This window comes from Callorhinus ursinus, unplaced genomic scaffold, assembly GCF_003265705.2.
Source record: "Callorhinus ursinus isolate GAN/ISIS: 27379988/994484 unplaced genomic scaffold, GSC_fseal_2.0 scaffold65, whole genome shotgun sequence".
Classification (NCBI taxonomy): domain Eukaryota; kingdom Metazoa; phylum Chordata; class Mammalia; order Carnivora; family Otariidae; genus Callorhinus; species Callorhinus ursinus.
In genome coordinates this window covers 2,938,191-2,951,524 of record NW_027397127.1, presented here as the reverse complement: position 1 = coordinate 2,951,524, position 13,334 = coordinate 2,938,191, and the positions used below count along the sequence as shown (strand labels likewise).

Here is a 13,334-nt window from a genome sequence, read left to right as displayed (position 1 = left end):
TTGTTGAGCAAATAATGTGCAGTTGGGAAAAGCAGCTTAGGTAGCCAGATTTTCAGTGGATAATTTGATATTCTTAGATTGTCAGATACTGTAAGGCATCCAGGTAATTTGCTGCTTTGAACCAAAACACAATTGCCTCCCCAAGCCCCCACAACTTAGTTTTGTTGTTTGAAATGTTGCCTAACAATGGCTTTCTCTCTTTAACTCGCCATTCTGCACCATCTGTTAGAGAGTGCCTATTTTGAACACAGTGTCTCATGCACCCTATCATTCTTAGAGCTCCTGGAGGAGCCAGGCTGTTTGGAGAAGGAATCGTGGCTTTGGGAAAAGGAAGAGGAAGAAAAGGTAGAACCAGAGTCCTCAATATATTTCTAGGAAGTTTCTCTTCTATAGCAGGGTAAGTATCCCATTGTGGTCCACCCTTTGAATGTGGGGAATGATGTCACGTTAAGAATGGGTTAAGGTGTAGTCAAAGCCAGATCCAATTCAAATAGAGAGTTTAAGGGTCAAAAACCAAGGAGTGCTCACTGGGTGATTATTTTCACTTCAAAACAATGCTTTGAGGGTCAGGAGGGTATGTTTAGCTATGCAGAGTTAATTTTGGAGGTAGAATCATGAATAAGAACCTAGGTTAGCAAGAAGATAGCAATAGAATGGTGCTGAAAAATGAGATAAAGGCAGTCCAGGTTTATCCGGAATGATAGCTTATTGCTGGCACAGCCTTACTTTTAAAGTCCTGGGGACATCCTTCCTAGGGGACTGCTCTGTCTTTTAGGCGTCAACTACAGCCCAGCACTATAAAGTGGCTGGGGAGAGAAATGAAGGTGGGATATTCAATAGTTTTCAATGAGGCCTGAGTGAGGTTAGTGGGTGGGTTAAGGAAACAGTCTTATCTTCTCACCCTCCTAAACTCAAATAATCCCTTTATGGGCTCTTGCTGGGATAAACAGAAAGTGCTAGTGGGTGACAAGCCTTGGGTGATACTCATGCCAATGAATAAAGTTTTGGGGGATGGGGAGGGAAGGCCAGTATGTGTGTATGTGAACAGCTTACTAGTTTACCTGACTATTCATTTTGAGCAACCTTAGATCCTGTGATGGTTAATTTTATGTGTCAACTTGACTGGGCTATGGGTGCCTAGATATTTGGTTAAACTTTATTTCTGGTTGTGTCTATCAGGGTGTTTTAGGGGAGATTAACACTTGAATTGGTAGACCAAGTAAAGCAGATTGCCCCTCCCAATGTGGGTAGACCAAGTAAGAAAGAATACTTTCTCTCTGCCTTTTTGTCTTCAAGCTGGACATTGGTCTTTTCATGCCTTCAGACTCCTGGGGCTGGACTTCTCAGCATCCATAATCATGTGAGCCAATTTCTTGTAATCTATCTCTCTCCTACACATGCACACATGTACGTGAGTGTGCATGCACGCGCACATGTGCGCACACGCACACATTCTATTTCTGTTTCTCTGGGGAGCCCTAATACAGTACCAGGATTCCCATTGCTTGTCCCTTGATCAGTCCAATTCTCCCACCGGTGACCTTCTTGGAATAATAGAGTGGAACGCTCTTGTACTGCTCCTGTAAGAGGAAGAAATAATTATCTCTTAAATCCACAACCGCCTTCTTTCGTATAATCACAAAGACCCACGTGTAGGCTTCAGATTTTGAGAACCGAAGTGAAGTTGTGTGGTGGTTGGTTTATTCAGCCTTGTGCTTGCTCGTCTGTAGCTGTTAACTGCACAGGCCTCGAATCAGCTTTTCTGGCTGAATTGACTGGCCAACAGATGAGTGGGAATGTTATGTAGACCCAGACTGTGCATCCTTTGTTTGTGGGTGTCACTGCTTTAAGTGTTCACAGGGCAGAGACTGCATTGTTTTATTGTGTGTACAGCAGCTAGATTAATGTCACATGCAAATGGGGGCTTCAGTGGAGTTAAGTGATAATACAATAATTGGTAATTCACGCTCTATATGCAGATCTCTCAGGAGAAAGAAGACTAACCAAAAGCATTGTTATGGCTATATGGCAAGCCATATTTGAAGTTGCAAAAGAAAATTGCAACTGGTCATCAAATGTTTGGTTGTTATCAGTAGTGGGGAACATTTAGCCTTCAGAGGGGAAAGATCACATTTGCAGCTTATTTTATATTTAGCCCACAGGTCATACTCTCGAAGACTGTCCTATTTATGTGTGTAGTTGGGAACACAAACATGACGCTTGAAGTATTTTGTGGATTTATTTAAAAAACAATAAGAGAGGAATGGGAAACCATTCAAGATCTTTATCTGGGCAAAATGTAACGATGATGATAACTGTGATGTTGACTATGATGATGTAGTAATAGTAGCTACCATATATTAAATATTTACTAACTACTTGATGTGGGAAAGGCAGAAGAAAAATTAAATTTCCTTACTACTTACAGCCCATTGACAAGTCCTTGAAACAGGCAGTGAGTTCCTAGAGGAGCTTCCTCTAGGTTCTTCCTCGATGTTAATACTTTGCTAAGGGCAAAGGCAATCTTAGCTTAACACTATCTTGACCCCCCCAGGATCCTGTAAGTTTACTTTAACATATAAAAATTCCTTTGGAAACTTCCTTTATCTCTCCTGCCCCACCCCAAATAAATGTTAGCAATCATCCTCCAAGCATATGGCCGACTGATATACATCTGAAGAGTCTCATGACTAAGGTTTTACTAGACAGTAGTAAATGACCTTGTCCTAACAACAGCTAGTCCCCTCAAGGTCCTGGAAACCTTGCTTCCAAAATTCCTTAGAGACTTATGCTATCCCAACTTGAAAGTATATAATCAGTCACCCATCACAATCCTAGTGCAGCTCTTTCTGCCCAAGGGTCCTGTCCCCATGCTTTGCTAAAACCATCTTTTTGCACCAAAGACATCTCAAGTATTCTTTCTTGACTGTTTGCCCTGAACCCTAACATTTCTACTGACACTGTTCTAGGCGCTTTACCATATAACAACTCATTTAATCCTCAAAAAGACTACTTTCAGCCACAGAGCTTAACTTACGGATGCTCCTTGAATGAGAAAAAGGAAGTATTTTAGAAATGCCTGTACTGCTGCACTTTAAATAGAAATTAAATTCTGTCCATTTTTACCTACTGTTAAAATATAAAAAATTGCACGTACTATTTTCTTTAAAAAAGTCAGTGTGTTAGATGCTTGTTTCTTGGTGCTTTCACCAACATCAAGCTCTTTATTCTTTTCTGACCTTGCCTCCTCCTCTCTGCTCATTCCTACCTTTTCTTTCCTCCTGCTCCTCTTCCTTCCTTCAGTGGCCATGTGTAGAAAGATGAAAGACATTGTTTGTGGTGTGGGCCCTGTTTATATCCTGCGAAAGACAGGACTGCACATCAGGCCATTTGAAAACTTCTGGATTACTAAGGGAATTTTCCAATATTCACCATGTTTAAAGTAAATAAATTAAGTCTTGATCCAACCAAGTTTTATATAAGGTTAGTTTTGACTATCTTTGACTATTTTTCACACTTACACAGATCATATAGAATGTGTGTGTGGGTGTATGTGTTAGAATCAAGGATAAAAGATTAGAAATGACTCCATATTGACCTTGCAGGCTGGCACTCACTTCTGAAAGATTTATAGCCATAACTCCCAGTCTCTAGCCCTCAAATACCTGGTAGTAATAAGCTAGGATGAAATAGCTTTTCATTTGAAAGCAGATATACAGCTTTATTTTAAAAAGTGCCCCAACACCTAAGAGAAAAACAGGTATACTTCGATTTCAAAGGACTTACTTGGTGAAGTTGTAAGCATTCTAATAAAAAATGTGTCTTTGAACCTTATGAAAATGAGATACACTGAAGCATGGAAAGTGAACAGCAACCAAAGGACACCCAGAGAGACAGATCAATTTCTGAGCTCTACCGTCTGAGCTCTGAGAGATGATTTAAGTGGAACTTTTTCCATACTATCGGCTGCTTCCCTCTTTGTCATAAAAGATAAACAACATTGCTAGGTGCCATGAAATCTACCTAAAATGAACTGAGTTTAAAATAAACTGTTTCATACCATCCTACCTGGCCCAAATTATTCAAGGCATCCTACAAAGAGCCATGTTATTAAATAAAATGAAAAGCAGTTTAAAAAAAAAAAGAGCTTTCTCCTAAACTATGAGCTCATTAATCCCTAAACTCAATCTTATAACAAGTACTGCTCTGATAACATGAGCTTGGGAAGTGTTTGCTTTATAACCTCCAGTGTCAGGTTGATTATTGAAATAAAAGGTACTGTCTATTGTAAACTATTATATTTGGAGAGACAGAGACTGTGAGAGAGAGAGACTGTGTGTATGCATGGATCTGTGTGTGAACATGGAGGGTGGATGGAGCCTGTGCATTGCAAAATTATGTCATCAGTAAAGTTTGTAATTAGTATACACTAGGCTCCAACAACTGTGGGTGCCGATTTTCCCTGCTGGTTCTGTCCCATAGCTGCCCAAGTCCTCTGGCTATGGTGCCTCTGCCAGACTTGGCTCCATGCAGTGTCCCCACTTTGTACATTTCTCTCTCCCTGTCCTCTATCACAACTTGCCTATTCTGAGCTCTCTTAATTAGGTAGCTCTTTCTAGTTGATAATAAGTGCCCTCCTGGGCTAAAGAAACATAGGAGCATAGAAAATCAGAGCTGGATGAGATTTGGCCTAAACCTCTCATTTATTACCTTGGTGATCCTAGAGCCCAGAGGTGGAAATTACCTCAACCAAAGTCATACAGCTGGTTGTTAGGGGCTAACAGAGTATCCTTTCCATGTCCTATTTTATATAAGCTTCTGAGTTAATGCTTCAGCCAAAAGGAGTGACTCTAAAGGTGGAATTACTCCATGCCTGATGTGGAGTAATAGATATGAAAAGGTTTGGAGCCATGTTGAGGCTTTTAATGGGAAGTCATTCTTTCTTCTCTGCTACTGATTTGGGTTCTATCTCTTGTGCAAAGCATGGGCCCTGTGCTAGGTGAGCATTTCATCCTAGCTGGCTACACCTGTGCTGTGTGCCACAGAAACTACTTCTGGTACCTTCTCTGATGGATGTCAAAGAAGTGGCTCCTGGGCAAGAGGTGAGTCTACTGCGAAGTGTTTTCAACTTTTCATAGAGCTCATTTCCATTCTCTCTTTTGCAAATCACTGACATGACTTGCCCACATAAATAGAAAGAAGCAGCTCCACTTAAAAATTGCATGGGGCTGTTCCCTAAGAATTCCACAGTGGGAAGCCTTCCAGGAACACTTTAGAAATGACAGTCATCTTTATGCTTTCCCTGCTAGATTCTGCTCAGAATTTAATAGACCAAAAACCAAAAGGCCACATGGGCTGCTATCAGGGTCCTGTGGGAAACTCACAGAGGTAGAACGCCTTTTGCCCTAAGGTTGCTTTCTCTTGAAGTGTCCACAGACATATCATATAGGTTTGGGCTATATATATATATCTAATATGTTACATACATAATCAGGCTCCTCTAAGTCCTCTTCTTGACTAGGCCTTGACTTTGGTCCCTGCCCTGTCTTTGGCCTGCTCAGCTTTTTCTTAGCAAGGAATCCTGCTAAGTAAGTAATCTTCCCACTCTCGATATCTAATTACCCTTGATATCTGATCAACTTCCTCATCCCTCATTCTTGATGTCTAAGCCCTTGACCTGCCTTGAGAAAGAATCCTGTTAGGCCAATTTAGTAAGAACCCCTCCCCCAATGATATTTCCTCTCAGTGATTTTCTATCCATTGATCCCCTCACACTGCCCATTGGCTATAAATACCCATTTCTGTCTTTGCTGTGGCCAGAATTCAGACCAATCTTTCTAACCTACTGCAGCAACTCTATTGCAGTGTTCTTTGAATAAAGTCTTCCTTACCGTTTTCACAAGTGTCAGAATATTTTTTTTACTTAACAATCTCTATGCCTGAATTCCACCATACTGCATCCCTAATGAGGTGATAACCCAGGCTTAACTTGAATACTTCCAGTGACAGGGAGTTCACTACTTTGAGGTGGGCCATTTAGATGATGTGCAAAGATGTGAAAGGCAGCAACCTATTGGAAAAAACAACTTTGGTGTCAGATAGACCCGAGTTGGTTGGCTGGTTTCTTCCTTCTAACCTTCCCGTTGCTTCCATTCAACAGATATTTTATGAACCCTTTGCCTGCAACAGGGGAAAATGGGATAAGGAATCTGTTCTAGGTAGAGGGAACAGACTATGGGAAGGCCATGAGGTAAGAAATAGACAAGAAAGGAGAGAGCATGGTGTATGTTAAAAAATACTTTTCAGAGAAAGGTAAAATCATGATGCTTGTACACGTATAAAAATTAATATGTATTAAAGAATTTATTTTACTAAATGATATGAGCAAACCAGGCAGATGTTGTAACTGGTGTCAAAACAGCACAGATTTATATGGAGTAAAGGAATATTGAGATGAACTGCGAATAAAGACAAAACTGGTTTTTCCAGAGGGGTGGAAACTAGTCAACTAAATCAGTGCTGGGTAGGACATAACTTACAGGTCTCTCAGTTATCTACAACTTGCAATGACTTGCAAAATGGCTCAAAGACAAAGATCGGGGATAGAATCTGATAACCCAGAAAAGTGTACTGCAGAGGATGCATAATTTTCCATTAAAATACATTTTTTTTCTCTGTGTATTTGAGTAATTCAAAGAGATTCTTTGTGGCTACAGTACAGTTCCAAGCAGTAAGTGGTTAGAAAGGGCCAGATCATGAAAGGCTTTTCAAGTTAGGCCAAGAAATTTCAGCAGGGAAGTAACATGATCAGATTTATGTTTTAAAGAGAGCATTCTGGCTACATTGTTATCGGAGGGACAGGATGAGATGTATGGACCAAGTTAGGAGCATGTTGTAAGCTGGACTCAAATCCTTATGCTGCTGCTACTAGCTGTAGAGTCTTAGGTGAAGTTACTCAACATTTCGTTTTTTCTTTTAGTGAAGTGAAAGTTTATTAAGTGAAGGTAAGAACAGAAAGGAAAGAAAAAGAGCTCTCCAGAGTGAGAGGGGTCCCAAATGGGTTGCCACTGAGGGCTTTTATGGTCGGTGTTCAACATTTATGAGACTCCATTTTCTCTTCTGGAAAATGGATAGTAATACCTTCCTTGCAAGATTGCTGTGAAGATTAGTATTATGTATGCATGTTATAGACAATAAATATTAACTTCCTTCCACTCTGCTCCCACTTTGCAACCAAATTGTTAGAACACTTTCAAACTGAGCCAAAACTTGCTTCCCTTAACTCATGTGATTGTGGAAGTCCTAGTAGTGCTATTTGGATATATATGGACATATATAAAATAAGACTAATCCCTCTTGCCTTCACATATTTAAAGATAGATCTCTTATTTCCTTTAAGTCTTCTATCTTGAAACTAATCTTTGAAACTCTTCCATAGTTTCTTCTCTCTCTCCTGGATACTCTTCCCTAGATGAAGGAGGTATCTCTCCTAACTTTGGCATACAAAGGTGAAATGAGCATAATACTCCAGGTATGGTTGAGACAGTATATAGTAAAGTGGAACAATCAGTTCTCTTGATCTGGATAATAAAACTATTTTATTGCCTAAAATCATATTAGCCTTTTTGGCAACCATGCCATATGACTTGTTCATTTTTAGCCTGTAGTTAATGAAAGTGACCGAGTATTTTTCACATGAACTGTTTAAGTGAATTTCCCTTCATTCAGAACACGTACAATGGCATTTTCAACTTATAGGCAGGATTTCATTTTGCCCACTAAATTTCACTTTGGTTGCTTCAGGCTAGCTTTCGAGTGTGTGTGTGTGTGTGTGTGTGTGTGTGTGTGTGTGTGTGTAGTGTATATTCATCTAAATATCACAACATTTTATAACAATGACCAGTAAATTTCCCTCCATTGATATAGTGTTATAACCCTTACCCTGAAGCATTCACTGTTGCCATTTCCTTGTGAATCCCTTCAAAAATATTCTATTTCTATACAAGCAAATGTACAAATGATATCGTACTGTATATACTTCTCTGCACTTTGTCCTTTACATGTAATAATTCCAGTAGAATGTAAGCTCTAGAAAGGCAGGATTTTTGTTTGTTTTTTAGCACCTAGAAAAATGTCTGACACATACTGGATTTTCCATATCAGTATGTTTCAGGGATCAGCGAACTTTCTATAAAGGACCAGATAGTAACTGTTTTAAGTTTGCAGGCCATATGGTCTCTGTCACAACTATTCAATCCTGCTGCTGTAGCATGAAAGCAGCCGTAGACAGACAATATGAAAACAAATGGGCTTGACTGTGTGCCAATAAAATTTTACTTACAAAAACCAGTGGGAAGCCAGATGTGTTCTGTGGGCTGTAGTTTGTCAACCCCTGGTACATACAAATCAAACTGGCTTCTTTACATAGTTGCGTACTATTCTATCACATGGGTAAACTATAAATTCTTTAATCAGACCCCTGTTTTATGTTCATCTAGGTTAGCCATCTTTTGCTATTATAATCAATGATGCAACAATGTTTCAATGAGCAACATTTTTCTTTGTGTGCCAGTCTGAAAATATATTCCTAAATTGTACTGGCCAAGTAAATGAGAGCAGGCATTCTTATTAAACAGATATCATATAATTGCCATCTCAAGAGGTTGTGTTAATCTGTGCTCCCCCCTCCAACGTGTGACATTGCCTGCTTCTTCATACCCTCTCAATGCTGTGCATTATTAAATTTTCATTTCTGCTAATCTAGAAGGTGGAAACTAGGTGATCATTCATTTTTATTTTTATTTTTAAAATTTCAAACAGAAAAAGTACAGGAAATAGTATTATAGCAACAATTACATAGATGCTATTATTTTACCTTATTTGCTACATATCTCTCCCTCTTCTTTCTTTTTAAAGAGGACATAAAATGTTATAGATTTAACTAGAATCCCACTTTGACCCTTTTCCTCTCCCTTCATCCTCAGATATAACCACCTCAATGTTGATATATATCACTACCCATATATATATTATAATATACATATTATTATATAGCAATATATAATACACATTACAAATACATATGGGGTAATGATCTTTAATAATATATTTAACAAATATATAATGTATATTATTCTATATATGTGTGTATATGCATATTTATGATATATACAATCACATTAATATGTAGTATCTCTGTGTGTTTTTAAGCTTTATATAGTAGTTTCACATTGTCTGTTTGCTACTTGCTTTTTTAGTTCAAAATTATTTTTGAGGTTTATGCACCTTGCTTTTATTTATTCACAATTGTGTTTGAGGTTTCTGTGGATATATGTACATCTAGTTCATTCATTTTAGCTATTATATAGTATTCCATTGTACAAAGAAAGCATAGTTTATCCATTTTCCTCCTGTGGAACAGTTAAATGTCAAAGATTAACAAAGATGGACACTAATTAAACTTATAGGGATGGGTTATGATCAGTAATACACTATTACCACAGGAAAAAGAGAACAGTGTGAACTCAACTTGGATTTATACAGAAATGACAGAGTTTTTAAAGGGAGAATGAGGGAAGAGGGATGGGTGTAAAGACTCAGAAGAGTCAGGGAGGTGAAAGATTAAAAAGTAAGAGTGGGGTTTGTCGATGTGAAATCCAACTGGGTTTGCTAACTGGCCCTTATTGAAGTTAGGCTCCTATCCTCCCACAGAGACTGGGAGATGGGGCCCTATATTCAGATGTTGCCTGGAACAGTCAATTCTTTGAGCAGACTTGAGTTTTTTTCAGAAAGGCACTTTAAGGGGGGGCTAGGTCATCCTAAGCATGTAGCTTTGAGCTGTTAGAAACCATGTTAATGTTTTTGTTCCAGTCTTTATAGACCAAGGTTGGAGGCCTAGTCAAGAAGGGGCTCAGAGGAGCCTGGGTAGAGTTTAGCCAAGGAGAGAATCTTTGTCAATGATTGTCACCTTTTTTTTTTTTTTTTTGCTGTAACAGTGTTGCAGAGCACACCCTTCTACATTAATATAAAAGTTTCTTTAAGATGGAATCTTAGAACTGGAATTACTGTGATGTAAGATGTGGCATCTTCAGTATTATCAAATTATTCTCCAAATTAGCTGTACAAATTTATGTTCCTACCAGAAATACATAAAATGTCCAATTTTCCCAAATCCTTAGCAGTCTTTTGATCCACTAGACCAACATTAAGGTTAAGGCAAATGAGATGTCATGCAAGTACATGGTCAGATTCTGACTTTATTTAACAGTTTGATACTTTGTTCTTTATTGTTTGTTTTTTTTTTTTACATTAATTTGAGTTTCTAGAACCTTGTTTATCTTGACTAGTGAGTTTTTGGTGCTCCCTTATATTTTGTTCCTGAGGAGAGTGCCTCACTTACCTCTCCCTAGTCCCAACCCCACTAGATGTTAATTAAATTTATGCCTTTTTGTCATTCTGAAGAGTATAAAATGGTCCTTCATTATCCTAATTTGCATTTGCCTGATTATTAGTGAGATCAAGTCTGTTTTCCCACATTTACTAATCATCTAGGTTTCTTCTGTGAAATACATGTACATATCCTTGAGCCATTTTCTTTGGGGTGGTTTGCCCTCTCTATATTAATTTATTGAACCTATTTATATATTCTACATTTAAATGTAGATGGCTATATTCATTACAATGAAATGGCTATATTTATTACAAATATCTTCTCCCAGTTTGTGTCTGGCTTCTTCATTTTGTTTATGGTGTCTTTTGTTATGTAGAAAATTTTAATTTCAATGTAGTCAAATTTATTTGACTACCTTTTCATTTATGACCTGCATATTTCAATGAGTTTTAAGATATTTTCTGTACACCAATATCAAATCTCTTTCTTCTTTCCTTTTGAAAGTTTTAGGGTTTTGCTTTTCATATTTAACCCTTTAATTCAGCAGGATGAAATGGGAATCTAATTTTATCTTTTTTCATACAGATAGCTGGTTGCTCAACAATATTTATTGACTAGCTTATCCCATCTTTTCTTAATTAATTTACAATGGAATCTATGTTTCTATACAAACCTCAGATATGTGAAGTAGGTCAGGTCTGTTTCTGAGTTTTCTGTTACATTCTAGTGTTCTATTTGTCTAATTTTATACCAATAATACACAAAAAATGATAGCTACCTCATGGCTGAATAATATCCCATTTTGTATATACCACATCTTCTTTATCCATTCATCTGTTGATGGGCATTTAGGTTGTTTCTGTATCAATGTCTATTCTGAATAATGTTGTAATAATCATGGGGGTACAGATATCACTTTAAAATCCTGTTTTCATTTCCTTTGGGTATATACCACAAAGTGGAATTGTTGGATCATGTGATAGACTTATTTTTAACTTTTTGAGGAATCCCCATGTTGTTTTTTGTAGTGGTTGGACCAACGAGTACTCCCACCGACCCCACCGACAGTGTATAAAAGTTCCCTTTTCACTGCTAGAACTCATACAGGAATTCAGTAAAGTGGCAGGATATAAAATCAATGCACGGAAATCAGTGGCATTCCTACACACCAACAATAAGACAGAAGAAAGAGAAATTAAGCAGTTGATCCCATTTACAATTGCACCCAAAACCATAAGATACCTAGGAATAAATCTAACCAAAGAGGCAAAGAATCTGTACTCAGAAAACTATAAAATACTCATGAAAGAAATAGAGGAAGACACAAAGAAATGAAAAAACGTTCCATGCTTATGGATTCGAAGAATATTGTGAAGATGTCAATGCTACCTAGAGCAATCTACCCATTCAATTCAATGCAATCCCTATCAAAATACCATCCACTTTTTTCAAAGAAATGGAACAAATAATCCTAAAATTTGTTTGGAGCCAGAAAAGATCCTGAATAGCCAGGGGAATGTTGAAAAAGAAAAGCAAAGCTGGTGGCATCACAATTCCGGACTTCAAGCTCTATTACAAAGCTGTCATCATCAAGACAGTATGGTACTGGCACAAAAAACAGACACCCAGTCAATGGAACAGAATAGAGAGCCCAGAAATGGACCCTCAACTCTATGGTCAACTAATCCTTGACAAAGCAGGAAAGAAAGTCCAATGGAAAAAAGACAGTCTCTTCAACAATTGGTGTTGGGAAAATTGGACAGCCACATGCAGAAGAATGAAACTGGACCATTTTTCCTTACACCACACACAAAAATAGACTCAAAGTGGCTGGAAGACTAAACGTGAGACAGGAGTCCATCAAAATCCTAGAGGAGAAGACAGGCAACAACCTCTTCGACCTCAGCCGCAGCAACTTCTTCCTAGAAACATCACCAAAGGCAAGGGAAGCAAGGGCAAAAATGAACTACTGGGACTTCATCAAGATAAAAAGCTTTTGCACAGCAAAAGAAACTCGGTCAACAAAACCAAAAGACAACCGACAGAATGGGAGAAGATATTTGCAAATGACATATCAGATAAAGGGCTAGTATCCCAAATCTATAAAGAACATATCAAAATCAACACCCAAAGAACAAATGATCCAATCAAGAAATGGGCAGAAGACATGAACAGACATTTTTCCAAAGAAGACATCCAAATGGCCAACAGACACATGAAAAAGTGCTCAACATCGCTCAGCATCAGGGAAATCCAAATCAAAACCCCAATGAGATATCACCTCACACCAGTCAGAGTGGCTAAAATTAACAAGTCAGTAAATGACAGATGTTGGTGAGGATGTGGAGAAAGGGGAACCCTCCTACACTGTTGGTGGGAATGCAAGCTGGTGCAGCCACTCTGGAAAACAGCATGGAGGTTCCTCAAACAGTTGAAAATAGAGCTACCATATGACACAGCAATTGCACTACTGGGTATTTACCCCAAAGATACAGATGTAGGGATCTGAAGGGGTACGTGCACCCCGATGTTTATAGCAGCAATGTCCACAATAGCCAAACTATGGAAAGAGCCAAGATGTCCATCGACAGATGAATGGATAAAGAAGAAGTGGTATATACAATGGAATATTATGCAGCCATCAAAAAATGAAATCTTGCCATTTGCAGTGATGTGGATGGAAGTACAGGGTATTATGCAAAACGAAATAAGTCAATCAGAGAAAGACATGTATCATATGACCTCACTGCTATGAGGAATTCTTAATCTCAGGAAACAAGCTGAGGGTTGCTGCAGTGGTGGGGGGTGGGAGGGATGGGGGTGGCTGGGTGATAGACATTGGGCAGGCTATGTGCTATGGTGAGCGCTGTGAATTTTGTAGGACTGTTGAATCACAGACCTGTACCTCTGAAAGAAATAATACATTATATGTTAAAAAAAAAAA

The 13,334-nt window shown here is 38.4% G+C and overlaps 1 long non-coding RNA gene across 1 annotated transcript in view; it reads left to right on the top strand.

Moving 5' to 3' along the window:
- The first annotated feature begins 273 nt into the window (after positions 1 to 273).
- The window catches only part of LOC141371288 (uncharacterized), a 200,268-nt gene continuing 187,207 nt past the window's right edge, over positions 274 to 13,334 (top strand). Inside the window, exons 1-2 of the long non-coding RNA XR_012376116.1 lie at positions 274 to 397; positions 1,297 to 1,360. This is a non-coding gene — a long non-coding RNA (uncharacterized lncRNA). The remainder of the gene's footprint in view (positions 398 to 1,296; positions 1,361 to 13,334) is intronic.